General features: G+C 45.2%; 1 pseudogene; it reads right to left on the reverse strand.

The window, feature by feature from the left end:
• Window positions 1-226: 226 nt before the first annotated feature.
• On the reverse strand, window positions 227-12,209 carry LOC119367079 (annotated as a pseudogene).
• Window positions 12,210-14,028: the final 1,819 nt, after the last annotated feature.

The raw sequence follows: 14,028 nt of genomic DNA on the forward strand, positions 1-14,028 counted from the left end.
GGCTACTGATGCATGATGCAACCTTAAGACATATCCTTCGAATATTACCCATCAGGCTGTAAATTAAACATATCATTTCATCGGAAACCACCTTTACATACACCCTTTGCAAATAAATTAGTGCAAGAATTTGAAAATACATACATGTCAATATCAAAATAAAAAATAATCAACAAATCTAGAACAAAGAATGGTTGATATTTCCAATATCCTACTATGACTAACTGCAAATCACATCTCTGTCTCCACAGTTCGTTTCAGATTGTCAAATAGATTGGGTACAATATGCACTGTACCAGTAAAAAAACACATTCTTAATACAATGAATCAGTATGCTCTAACATAATTGATATATTCATTAATCATCATGTCAGTTCAAGAAAAGAGGCTCTAATATCAGAAAGTTTTGCACAAACGTCTTTCATTCCGGGCCTATCTTTGGAGATTCTGTTGGGTTTCGTAGTAATTTCAAAAAATTTCCTACGCGCACACAGGATCATGTGATGCATAGCAACGAGAGGAGAGTGTTGTCTACGTACCCAACGCAGACCGACTGCGGAAGCGATGACACGACGTAGAGGAAGTAGTCGTACGTCTTCACGATCCAACCGATCAAGCACCGAAACTACGGCACCTCCGAGTTCGAGCACACGTTCAGCTCGATGACGATCCCCGGACTCCGATCCAGCAAAGTGTCGGGGAAGAGTTTCGTCAGCACGACGGCGTGGTGACGATCTTGATGAACTACAGCAGCAGGGCTTCGCCTAAACTCCGCTACAGTATTATCGAGGAATATGGTGGCAGGGGGCACCGCACACGGCTAAGGAATCGATCACGTGGATCAACTTGTGTCAACTTGTGTGTTTAGAGGTGCCCCTGCCTCCGTATATAAAGGAGGAGAGGAGGGGAGGCTGGCCGGCCAAGGGGGGGAGGCGCATGAGAGTCCTACTCCCTCTGGGAGTAGGATTCCCCCTCCAATCCTAGTCCAACTAGGATTCCTCGGAGGGGAAAAGAGGAGGAGGGGGCCGGCCACCTCTCCTAGTCCTAATAGGACTAGGGGAAGGGGGTGGCGCGCAGCCCATCTAGGGCAGCCCCTTCTCTTTTCCACTAAGGCCCACTATGGCCCAAATAGCTCCCGGGGGGTTCCGGTAACCCTCTCGGTATTCCGGTAAAATCCCGATTTCACCCGGAACACTTCCGATATCCAAATATAGGCTTCCAATATATCAATCTTTACATCTCGACCATTTCGAGACTCCTCGTCATGTCCGTGATCACATCCGGGACTCCGAACAACCTTCGGTACATCAAAATGCATAAACTCATAATATAACTGTCATCGTAACCTTAAGCGTGCGGACCCTACGGGTTCGAGAACAATGCAGTCATGACCGAGACACGTCTCCGGTCAATAACCAATAGCGGGACATGGATGCCCATATTGGCTCCTACATATTCTACGAAGATCTTTATCGGTCAGACCGCATAACGACATACGTTGTTCCCTTTGTCATCGGTATGTTACTTGCCCGAGATTTGATCGTCGGTATCCAATACCTAGTTCAATCTCGTTACCGGCAAGTCTCTTTACTCGTTCTGTAATACATCATCTCACAACTAACATATTAGTTGCAGTGCTTGCAAGGCTTATGTGATGTGCATTACCGAGAGGGCCCAGAGATACCTCTCCGACAATCGGAGTGACAAATCCTAATCTCGAAATACGCCAACCCAACATCTACCTTTGGAGACACCTGTAATGCTCCTTTATAATCACCCAGTTACGTTGTGACGTTTGGTAGCACCCAAAGTGTTCCTCCGGCAAACGGGAGTTGCATAATCTCATAGTCATAGGAACATGTATAAGTCATGAAGAAAGCAATAGCAACATACTAAACGATCAGGTGCTAAGCTAATGGAATGGGTCATGTCAATCAGATCATTCAACTAATGATGTGACCTCGTTAATCAAATAACAACTCATTGTTCATGGTTAGGAAACATAACCATCTTTGATTAACGAGCTAGTCAAGTAGAGGCATACTAGTGACACTCTGTTTGTCTATGTATTCACACATGTATTATGTTTCCGGTTAATACAATTCTAGCATGAATAATAAACATTTATCATGATATAAGGAAATAAATAATAACTTTATTATTGCCTCTAGGGCATATTTCCTTCAGTCTCCCACTTGCACTAGAGTCAATAATCTAGTTCACATCGCCATGTGATTTAACAGCAATAGTTCACATCACCATGTGATTAACACCCATAGTTCACATCGATATGTGATCAACACCCAAAGGGTTTTACTAGATTCAGTCATCTAGTTCACATCGCTATGTGATTAACACCCAAGGAGTACTAAGGTGCGATCATGTTTTGCTTGTGAGAGAATCTTAGTCAACGGGTCTGTCACATTCAGATCCGTAAGTATTTTGCAAATATTTATGTCAACAATGCTCTGCACGAAGCTACTCTAGCTAATTGCTCCCACTTTCAATATGTATCCAGGTTGAGACTTAGTGTCATCTGGATCAGTGTAAAAGTTTGCACTGATGTAACTTTTACAACAAACTCTTTTATCACCTCCATAATCGAGAAACATCTCCTTAGTCCTTACTAAGGATATTCTTGACCAATGTCTAGTGATCTACTCCTAGATCACCATTGCACTCTCTTGCCAAATTCAGAGTAAGGTATACAATAGGTCTGGTACATAGCATAGCATACTTTATAGAACCTATGACTGAGGCACAGGGAATGACTTTTCATTCTCTTTCTATTTTCTGCTGTGGTCGGGATTTGAGTCTTACTCAATTTCATACCTTTGCAACACAGGCAAGAACTCTTTCTTTGACTGTTCCATTTTTGAACTATTTCAAAATCTTGCCAAGGTATGTACTCATTGAAAATCTTATCAAGCGTCTTGATCTATCTCAATAGATCTTGATGCTTAATATTTAAGTAGCTTTTACTGAGGTCTTTTCCTTTTAAAGAACTCCTTTAAAACACTCCTTTATGCTTTGCAGAAAAATTCTACATCATTTCTGATCAACAATATGTCACTCACATATACTAATCAGAAAGGCTGTAGAGCTCCCACTCACTTTATTGTAAATACAGGCTTCTCAAAAAGTCTGTATAAAACCATATGCTTTGATCAACTCATCAAAGCGTATATTCCAACTCCGAGAGGCTTGCACCAGTCCATAGATGGATCGCTGGACCTTGCACATTTTGTTAGTACCTATAGGATTGACAAAACCTTCTGGTTGCATCATATACAACTCTTATTTAATAAATCCATTAAGGAATGCAGTTTTGTTTATCCATTTGCCAGATTTCATAAAATGCGGCAATTGCTAACATGATTCGGACAGACTTAAGCATAGATACGGGTGAGAAAATCTCATCGTAGTCAACACCTTGAACTTGTCGAAAACCTTTTTGCGACAATTCTAGCTTTGTAGATAGTAACACTACTATCAGCGTCCGTCTTCCTCTTGAAGATCCATTCATTTAAGATAGCTTGCTGATCATCGAGCAAGTCAATCAAAGTCCATACTTTGTTCTCATACATGGATCATATCTCAGATTTTATGGCCTCGAGCCATTTCGCGGAATCTGGGCTCACCATCGCTTCTTCATAGTTCGTAGGTTCATCATGGTCTAGTAACATGACTTCCAGAACATGATTACCGTACCACTCTGGTGCGGATCTTACTCTGGAAGACCTACGAGGTTTGGTAGTAACTTGATCTGAAGTTTGATGATCATCATCATTAACTTCCTCACTTATTGGTGTAGGAATCACTGGAACTGATTTCTGTGATGAACTACTTTCCAATAAGGGAGAAGGTATAATTACCTCATCAAGTTCTACTCTCCTCCCACTCACTTCTTTCGAGAGAAACTCCTTCTCTGGAAAGGATCCATTTTAGCAACGAATGTCTTGCCTTCGGATCTATGATAGAAGGTGTACCCAACAATTTCCTTTGGGTATGAAGACGCACTTCTCCGATTTGGGTTCGAGCTTATCAGGATGAAACCTTTTTCACATAAGCATCGCACCCCCAAACTTTAAGAAACAACAGGTTAGGTTTACTACTAAACCATAGTTCATACAGTGTCGTCTCAACGGATTTAGATGGTGCCCTATTTTAAAACGTGAATGCAGCTGTCTCTAATGCATAACCCCAAAACGATAGTGGTAAAGAGATATCATAGATTGCACCATATCAAATAAAGTGCGGTTACGACGTTCGGACACACCATAACGATGTGGTGTTCCAGGTGGCGTGAGCTGTGAAACTATTCCACATTGTTTTAATTGAAGACCAAACTCGTAACTCAAATATTTGTCTCCGCGATCAGATCGCAGAAACTTTATTTTCTTGTTACGATGATTTTTCCACTTCACTCTGAAATTCTTTGAACCTTTCAACTATTTCAGACTTATGTTTCATCAAGTAGATATACCCATATCTGCTCAAATCATCTTGTGAAGGTCAGAAAACAACGATGCTTGCCACGAGCAACAGCACTCATTGGATCGCATACATCGGTATGTATTATTTCCAACAAGTCAGTAACTCGTTCCATTGTTCCGAAGAACGGAGTTTTAGTCATCTTGCCCAAAAGGCACGGTTCGCAAGCATCAAATGATTCATAACCAAGTGATTCCGAAAATCCATCTTTATGGAGTTTCTTCATGCGCTTTACACCGATATGACCCAAACGGCAGTGCCACAATTAAGTTGTACTATCATTATTAACTTTGCATCTTTTGGCATCAATATTATGAATATGTGTATCACTACGATCGAGATCCAATGAACTATTTTCATTGGGTGTGTAACCATATAAGGTTCTATTCATGTAAACAGAACAACAATTTATTCTCTTACTTAAATGAATAATCGTATTACAATAAACATGATCAAATCATATTCATGCTCAACGCAAACACCAAATAACACTTATTTAGGTTCAACACTAATCCCGAAAGTATAGGGAGTGTGTGACGATGATCATATCAATCTTGGAACCACTTCCAACACACATCGTCACTTCACCCTTAACTAGTCTCTGTTTATTCTGCAACTCCCGTTTCGAGTTACTAATCTTAGCAACTGAACTAGTATCAAATACTGAGGGTTTGCGATAAACACTAGTAAAGTACACATCAATAACATGTATATCAAATATACTTATGTTCACTTTGCCATCCTTCTTATCCGCCAATCACTTGGGGTAGATCCGCTTCCAGTGACCAGTCCCTTTGCAGTAGAAACACTTAGTTTCAGGCTTAGGATCAGACTTAGGCTTCTTCTCTTGAGTAGCAACTTGCTTGCTGTTCTTCTTGAAGTTCCCCTTCTTCCTTCTGCCCTTTTTCTTGAAACTAGTGGACTTGTTAACCATCAACACTTGATGCTCCTTCTTGATTTCTACCTCCGCAGCTTTCAGCATTGCGAAGAGCTCGGGAATAGTCTTGTTCATCCCTTGCATATTATAGTTCATTACGAAGTTCTACTAACTTGGTGATGGTGACTAGAGAATTCTGTCAATCACTATCTTATCTGGAAGATTAACTCCCACTTGATTCAAGCGATTGTAGTACTCAGACAATCTGAGCACATGCTCACTAGTTGAGCGATTCTCCTCCATCTTTTAGCTATAGAACTTGTTGGAGACTTCATATCTCTCAACTCGGGTATTTGCTTGAAATATTAGCTTCAACTCCTGGAACATCTCATATGGTCCATGACATTCAAAACGTCTTTGAAGTCCCGATTCTAAGCCGTTAAGCATGGTGCACTTAAACTATCAAGTAGTCATCATATTGAGCTAGCCAAACGTTCATAACGTCTGCATTTGCTCCTGCAATAGGTCCGTCACCTAGCGGTGCATTAAGGACATAATTCTTCTGTGCAGCAATGAGGATTTAACCTCAGATCACGGATCAAATCCGCAACATTGCTACTAACATTTTTCAACACAATTTTCTCTAGGAACATATCAAAATAAACACAGGGAAGCAACAACGCGAGCTATTGATCTACAACATGATTTGCAAAATACTACCAGGACTAAGTTCATGATAAATTTAAGTTCAATTTAATCATATTATTTAAGAACTCCCACTTAGATAGACATCCCTCTAATCCTCTAAGTGATTACGTGATCCAAATCAACTAAACCATAACCGATCATCACGTGAGATGGAGTAGTTTTCAATGGTGAACATCGTTATGTTGATCATATCTACTATATGATTCACGCTCGACCTTTCGGTCTCCGTGTTCCGAGGCCATATCTGCATATGCTAGGCTCGTCAAGTTTAACCTGAGTATTCTGCGTGTGCAAAAACTGGCTTGCACCCGTTGTAGATGGACGTAGAGCTTATCACACCCGATCATCACGTGGTGTCTGGGCACGACGAACTTTGGCAACGGTGCATACTCAGGGAGAACACTTCTTGATAATTTAGTGAGAGATCATCTTATAATGCTACCGTCAATCAAAGCAAGATAAGATGCATAAAAGGATAAACATCACATGCAATCAATATAAGTGATATGATATGGCCATCATCATCTTGTGCTTGTGATCTCCATCTCCGAAGCACCGTCATGATCACCATCGTCACCGGCGCGACACCTTGATCTCCATTGTAGCATCGTTGTCGTCTCGCCAATCTTATGCTTCCACGACTATCACTACCGTAGTAATAAAGTAAAGCATTACATCGCGATTGCATTGCATACAATAAAGCGACAACCATATGGCTCCTGCCAGTTGCCGATAACTCGGTTACAAAACATGATCATCTCATACAATAAAATTCAGCATCATGCTTTGACCATATCACATCACAACATGCCCTGCAAAAACAAGTTAGACGTCCTCTACTTTGTTGTTGCATGTTTTACGTGGCTGCTACGGGCTTAAGTAAGAACCAATCTCACCTACGCATCAAAACCACAACGATAGTTTGTCAAATAGACTCCGTTTTAACCTTCTCAAGGACCGGGCGTAGCCATACTTGGTTCAACTAAAGTTGGAGAGACAGTCGCCCGCAAGCCATCTCTGTGCAAAGCACGTCGAGGGAACCGGTCTCGCGTAAGCGTACGCGTAAGGTTGGTCTGGGTCGTCTCGTCCAACAATACCGCCGAACCAAAATATGACATGCTGGTAGGCAGTATGACTTGTATCGTCCACAACTCACTTGTGTTCTACTCGTGCATATAACATCAACATCAATAACCTGGCTCGGATGCCACTGTTGGGTTTCGTAGTAATTTCAAAAATTTTCCTACGCGCACACAGGATCATGTGATGCATAGCAACGAGAGGAGAGTGTTGTCTACGTACCCAACGCAGACCGACTGCGGAAGCGATGACACGACGTAGAGGAAGTAGTCGTACGTCTTCACGATCCAACCGATCAAGCACCGAAACTACGGCACCTCCGAGTTTGAGCACACGTTCAGCTCGATGACGATCCCCGGACTCCGATCCAGCAAAGTGTCGGGGAAGAGTTTCGTCAGCACGACGGTGTGGTGACGATCTTGATGAACTACAGCAGCAGGGCTTCGCCTAAACTCCGCTACAGTATTATCGAGGAATATGGTGGCAGGGGGCACCGCACACGGCTAAGGAATCGATCACGTGGATCAACTTGTGTCAACTTATGTGTTTAGAGGTGCCCCTGCCTCCTTATATAAAGGAGGAGAGGAGGGGAGGCTGGCCGGCCAAGGGGGGGAGGCGCAGGAGAGTCCTACTCCCTCTGGGAGTAGGATTCCCCCTCCAATCCTAGTCCAACTAGGATTCCTCGGAGGGGAAAAGAGGAGGAGGGGGCCGGCCACCTCTCCTAGTCCTAATAGGACTAGGGGAAGGGGGTGGCGCGCAGCCCATCTAGGGCAGCCCCTTCTCTTTTCCACTAAGGCCCACTATGGCCCAAATAGCTCCCGGGGGGTTCCGGTAACCCTCTCGGTATTCCGGTAAAATCCCGATTTCACCCGGAACACTTCCGATATCCAAATATAGGCTTCCAATATATCAATCTTTACGTCTCGACCATTTCGAGACTCCTCGTCATGTCCGTGATCACATCCGGGACTCCGAACAACCTTCGGTACATCAAAATGCATAAACTCATAATATAACTGTCATCGTAACCTTAAGCGTGCGGACCCTACGGGTTCGAGAACAATGCAGTCATGACCGAGACACGTCTCCGGTCAATAACCAATAGCGGGACCTGGATGCCCATATTGGCTCCTACATATTCTACGAAGATCTTTATCGGTCAGACCGCATAACGACATACGTTGTTCCCTTTGTCATCGGTATGTTACTTGCCCGAGATTTGATCGTCGGTATCCAATACCTAGTTCAATCTCGTTACCGGCAAGTCTCTTTACTCGTTCCGTAATACATCATCTCACAACTAACATATTAGTTGCAGTGCTTGCAAGGCTTATGTGATGTGCATTACCGAGAGGGCCCAGAGATACCTCTCCGACAATCGGAGTGACAAATCCTAATCTCGAAATATGCCAACCCAACATCTACCTTTGGAGACACCTGTAATGCTCCTTTATAATCACCCAGTTACGTTGTGACGTTTGGTAGCACCCAAAGTGTTCCTCCGGCAAACGGGAGTTGCATAATCTCATAGTCATAGGAACATGTATAAGTCATGAAGAAAGCAATAGCAACATACTAAATGATCAGGTGCTAAGCTAATGGAATGGGTCATGTCAATCAGATCATTCAACTAATGATGTGACCTCGTTAATCAAATAACAACTCATTGTTCATGGTCAGGAAACATAACCATCTTTGATTAACGAGCTAGTCAAGTAGAGGCATACTAGTGACACTCTGTTTGTCTATGTATTCACACATGTATTATGTTTCCGGTTAATACAATTCTAGCATGAATAATAAACATTTATCATGATATAAGGAAATAAATAATAACTTTATTATTGCCTCTAGGGCATATTTCCTTCAGATTCCACGGTACATGACAGCCCAAGGGCAACCAAGGGGACAATATGTCTCTGAATCCATCCTTCTGCGCACCCTTGATGCTCCTCATGTGCCATATGAGGATCAAGAATCTCTGCAACTCTGTCTGGGAACATAGATTCACAGAACTTACAAAGGCTAAGTTCATCCACAAACATATCATCAGTAGGTCGTTTTCCAGTAAGCAATTCCAGTAGAAGCACTCCAAAACTATACACATCGCCGGCTACGGAGATCTCGCAACCCATTCCATACTCTGTGAAGACGTAATGTGTTTAGATAATACACACACATAAAATAAAAACTATAATTAAGTGGAAACGGAAAAGGTAAAACTCACCAGGTGCCACGTATCCAATTGTCCCTCCAACATCATCCAGGCTTTTAGGACTTAGCAGACCTGGTGATAGAAACTTCGCTGAGCCAAAGTCACTGAGCCGCGCAGTCATGTCATCATCCAAAAGGACATTGTTTGGCTTCAAATCACAATGGATCAGAGGAGGCGTCAGTTCGTTGTGGGCATAATCAAGAGCAGAAGCCACATCTGCTGCTATGCATATCCTCTGGGCAAAGCTTAGCCCTTTATCTGCGATTCCATTGTGTTGGTCAGAATGCAACCATTTCTCTAGGCTGCCATTAACCATGAACTCGAAGATTGGTGCTTTGAACTCATGGTTTTGTGAATCCAGTGCTGAGCATAGGGTCACAGGTCGCATTATATTTCTATGGCGGGTGCTTCGTAGCACTTCACACTCAATAAGGTAACTATCATATCCACTAGGTTCACTCAAGTTGAATACTTTGATGGCAACTAGGCTCCTGTCGGACTTGAACCTACCAACATAAACTGAACCAGTACAGGTTGTGCTGATAGTATGGACCGAAGAAAAGCAGTTGGTAGCTTTAAGAATGTCCTGGTATGACACTCTCTTCAGCTTCTTCTCATCATGGCACGGGGCTGTATGCACTTCTCTTCTACTAGGAAACACCTTGGACACAAGATCCCATCGTGAAGACGAAAACAACCCTTTCTTCCAAAGAGTGAGCAGAAACCATAACAACACCAGGGAACCAATACTAAGTGTTGGTAGTACAATTAGCAGCGAGGTCGCCAGGAATGACAGATGGTGTTTTGATTTAGTCACTAAAGCTGAGATGCGACGACAAACTGGTAATGCTGGCCTGAAGGAATTTCTTATTTTTATCAACTTGGAGGAATTTAAACAGAGTCCCTTGTTGCCACCCAGAACTACTGCAGCATATTTCTCAAAGATCCCACTAGTAGGAACAGACCCTTCCAAGTTATTGTAAGACAGATCAAGTTGCTTCAGCATATCAAATCGCTCAAAGAATTCAGGCACGGCACCGGAGGCTAGAACATTTATCGCTCAAAGAATTCAGTCATTATGAGAAAGATTAATCTGCTGGGTTGATACTAGTAGATGCCATCTTTCTGGAATCTGTCCATGAAACTTGTTTCCTTCCATGTGAAGGGATACTGGACCACCGCTGCTATGTGTACCAACTACCAATGGTAGTTCCCCTGTGAGATTGTTGTGTGAGAAGTCCAGAACCAAGGAGAGTGGAGGATAAGCAAACAGTTCGTCTGGTACTGACCCGTCAAGATTGTTCCGAGACAAGTTTAGTTCAAGAAGTCCCTTGCACTGACCTAAACTACCAGGTATGTTTCCACTCAAGTTGTTATCATCAAGATAAAGTTTGCCCAGTTGAGTAATGCCACCCACTGAGGGAGGGATCTGACCTGATAATTTGTTCTTTGGTAGATTCAGGATGTATAGGTTTTGTAGCTTCCCGATGGTAGATGGTATGCTTCCAGAAAGAAAATTACTCTCCATCCCAAGTGAAGTGAGATTAACAAAATTGCTAATCTCAGCAGGTATGGAGCCCAAAATTTGGTTTGACCCAAGCGATAAATGTTCTAGCCTCCTGGAAAGATTAACAATTGATATAGGTAGGCTGCCATTTAGAAGATTCCCTTCCAAGGACAACTTTGTCAGCTGGGTGCAATTTGCTAGAGATGTAAGGAATGACCAGTTATGTGCTTCTAGCAAGTTCATTCCTAAATCCAACCGACGCAAGTTTGCCAAAGAACCAAGAGATGGCACAGAGCCATGTAACAAGTTGTTTGAAAGATCAAGTATTTGAAGATTATTCAACAGGTTGGCTAGTGAAGCAGGGATCAGGCCCTTCATTCTGTTGCTTCCCAGGATAAGCAACTAGAGGTTTGGTAGTGAGTAGCCAATGTGAGATGGTATCTGTCCAACAAGTGTATTGTTGCCTACACTAAAGTACCTTAGTGATGTCATGTTGTAAATAGACAAAGGGACACTCCCTGATAAACTGTTGAAACTTAGATCAAGCTCCAACAGTTTTGCAATGTGACTCAAAGTCTCTGGAATCAATCCTGATAACCTATTTCGGCCGAGCAATATAGAAGTGAGGGAAGAAACATTTCCTATTGAAGGAGGTATGCTCCCAGAGAGGAAGTTGTTTGCCAGACGAAGAAATTCAAGAGTTGTGACCGTATGGAAATGTGGGATGGGACCAGCGAAAGAATTTTTCTGGAGATCAACCACGGTAAGCTTGGATGAATTACTAAACAAAGTAGAAGGGATCTCCCCAGAGGTAAAACTGTCCAGTGAGACGGATGCCACCGGTAAGAGTGCTGTTTGCAAGGTCGACATAGCTAAGAAAACTGCTAGTGCCTAGTGAATCAGGGATGTTACCTTCCAGATTGCTGCCGTCAAGATTCAGTGTATGGAGGTTTGGAAGCTTACCCAACTCTTCGGGGATGGTTCCTGACAGGTGATTATCAGCAAGGTTCATCCGGGAAAGAAATGTCAGGTTGCCGACGCAGCCAGATAACTGCCCACCGAGACGAGCGGCAGTGAGGTTAAGAGAGACCACCCGGGGTGGAAACTTGGTGCCGCGCGCAGGCGACCCCTTTCCAGCTGCAAAAGTCAAGCGAGCCATTGCCCCATGAGTGTAGGATGCCAAGGGGATCAGAGCTGATGCCTGACTTGAAGCAAAGGAGGGCATGTCGATCGATCTCGGACATGTTTGCTTGTGCTGTGGCTGGTATTGAGGTGTTGAAGCAGAAATGGTTGAGCAAAATACATAGTAGAGACAAGACGGTGGGCATGATGCCGATGTGAAAGAACAGGGAGTGGTAAGGTTTGAGCTTGGATGATCTTGGGTGAAGATGACCTTTGAAGGAGATAATGTTACAGAAATAGATTTTCGAAGAAATGCCCTTCCCCGACCCCCGCGTCGTCTCCCTGAGGTGACTTGGGCGGGCACCTCTCCGGCCGGCGGCTAAGCCCCTTCCCCACCCACATCCCCTCGCCGCCGCCGGCAAACGACGGGCAAAGCCTACCGGCTGCTGGCGGCGGCGGGATCCGCTCTCTCCAGCGAAGCTCGTCATACAACACCCCAGTTTTCCTCACTCCACCTCCACCACGCCGGCCATCTTCTCCGCCTGCCCGGATCCGCCCGCTCCACCACTCATCCGCCTCGGTGCTCGCCGGATCTGGCTGAGGGCGCCCTTTGCGGTGTGTGGCTGCCTTCGGGCCGATGCCCCATGAGGATCCAGATCCATTAGCGCCGCGACCACCTCCGCTCGATTTGCTCCGCCCTCCCCAGCTCCGTCTGCACCGGCTGCGCGACGTGCGCTCCGGGTGGCGCCCCTTCGTTCAGTGCGTGGCCCCAACCGCGGTGGTCATCAGGCTGACTCAGGGCCTTCCACCTCTACGCCCGTGCGCCGCATCCCTCCGCTCCGGCAGATCTCCCCTCCCGCGTGTCGTGCGTCCTGCTGTTCGCAACCTGCTGCTCTATGCCACCTTGGCTGGGCTGCGCCGCCGCTGGCGTGGCGCGTGCGTTCGCCATCGCCCCCACCTCCCCTCCCTCAGATCCATGCTCATGGATGCTGGGTGGATTGTCGCGGTTCCCCTGCCTCGGGCGGGCCATGCGGCTCTGGCGCCCTTGGTCTGGTCGCCTACGCGACCGGGCACTAAAGCTGCGTTTGGTTTGTGCCCGTGTCAGCCGCGTTTAGCATGGAGGACTGCTGCCCCTGGCTGCAGTTCCCTCTGACCTCCGGCTCTTTGTCTCCGGGAGAAATCCCTTCGCTGGTTCCTTGCCAGCGGCAGCAATGGCGACTCCTACCGGGCGCCGCTTCATCTTCTTGGAGGCGCTGCTGTGGAGTTCATGCAGCTATGGTTTTGGACGAAAGTCCTGTGATGATGCCGCATGTGGGCGTCATTCAACCTCCTGAAGGTATCGCGAAAACCCATGCTTCAATCCACTCACCTACGCCTGCCCATCCCATCTTCGACTTTGGTCTCTCCGTCGAGCCAGTCACCGTCATCCATTCATTCGTCTGGTGTTCGTCTTCGGTGTTGTTCCCCGGTGTCGGCCATGTTGTTGTGCATGTTCAAGCCCCTCCCACAGTGGCCATTGTGCTGCGGTGAGCTTAGTGCTCTTGGTGTTGTTCCGGTTCATCTTTGCTCTTTGAGGACGCAAGATGCCTCCCCAACTTGCTAATCGTCCCGAATTCCCGTGGCGGAGCTCCCAGTCAAGGTTCGTGTTGTCACTCGTTGGTTGTGGATGCTCCTGAGTAGTGTCGTGAGATTCGGTATGCACGCCGGTGCGGTGCGTTAGGTTGCTTGCTTAGTCTTGGTATTGTGATCCTTCGATGACACCCCTCTTCTACTTGTGCCTCCGTGGTGTTGGTCGTTGGTCTGCTAGCTAGGTCATCCCTTGTCCGGGGCGTTCTTTTTTCTTCTCTTCTTCAGTTTTTGATGTGCGGCATTTTTCTCTCTCTTCTTCTGTAACCTTGTTGCTTGTACGGTTTTCGGCCCGGTTTCCCTTATAAACGGGGTCAATTTGTTTAGGTTTTCGATCTTGTTTCCCTTATAAACGGGATCAGCCAAAGTTAAGGGGCGACTCTTGGCTTTGATAGCTTT

This window comes from Triticum dicoccoides, chromosome 2B (assembly GCF_002162155.2).
Source record: "Triticum dicoccoides isolate Atlit2015 ecotype Zavitan chromosome 2B, WEW_v2.0, whole genome shotgun sequence".
Classification (NCBI taxonomy): Eukaryota; Viridiplantae; Streptophyta; class Magnoliopsida; order Poales; family Poaceae; genus Triticum; species Triticum dicoccoides.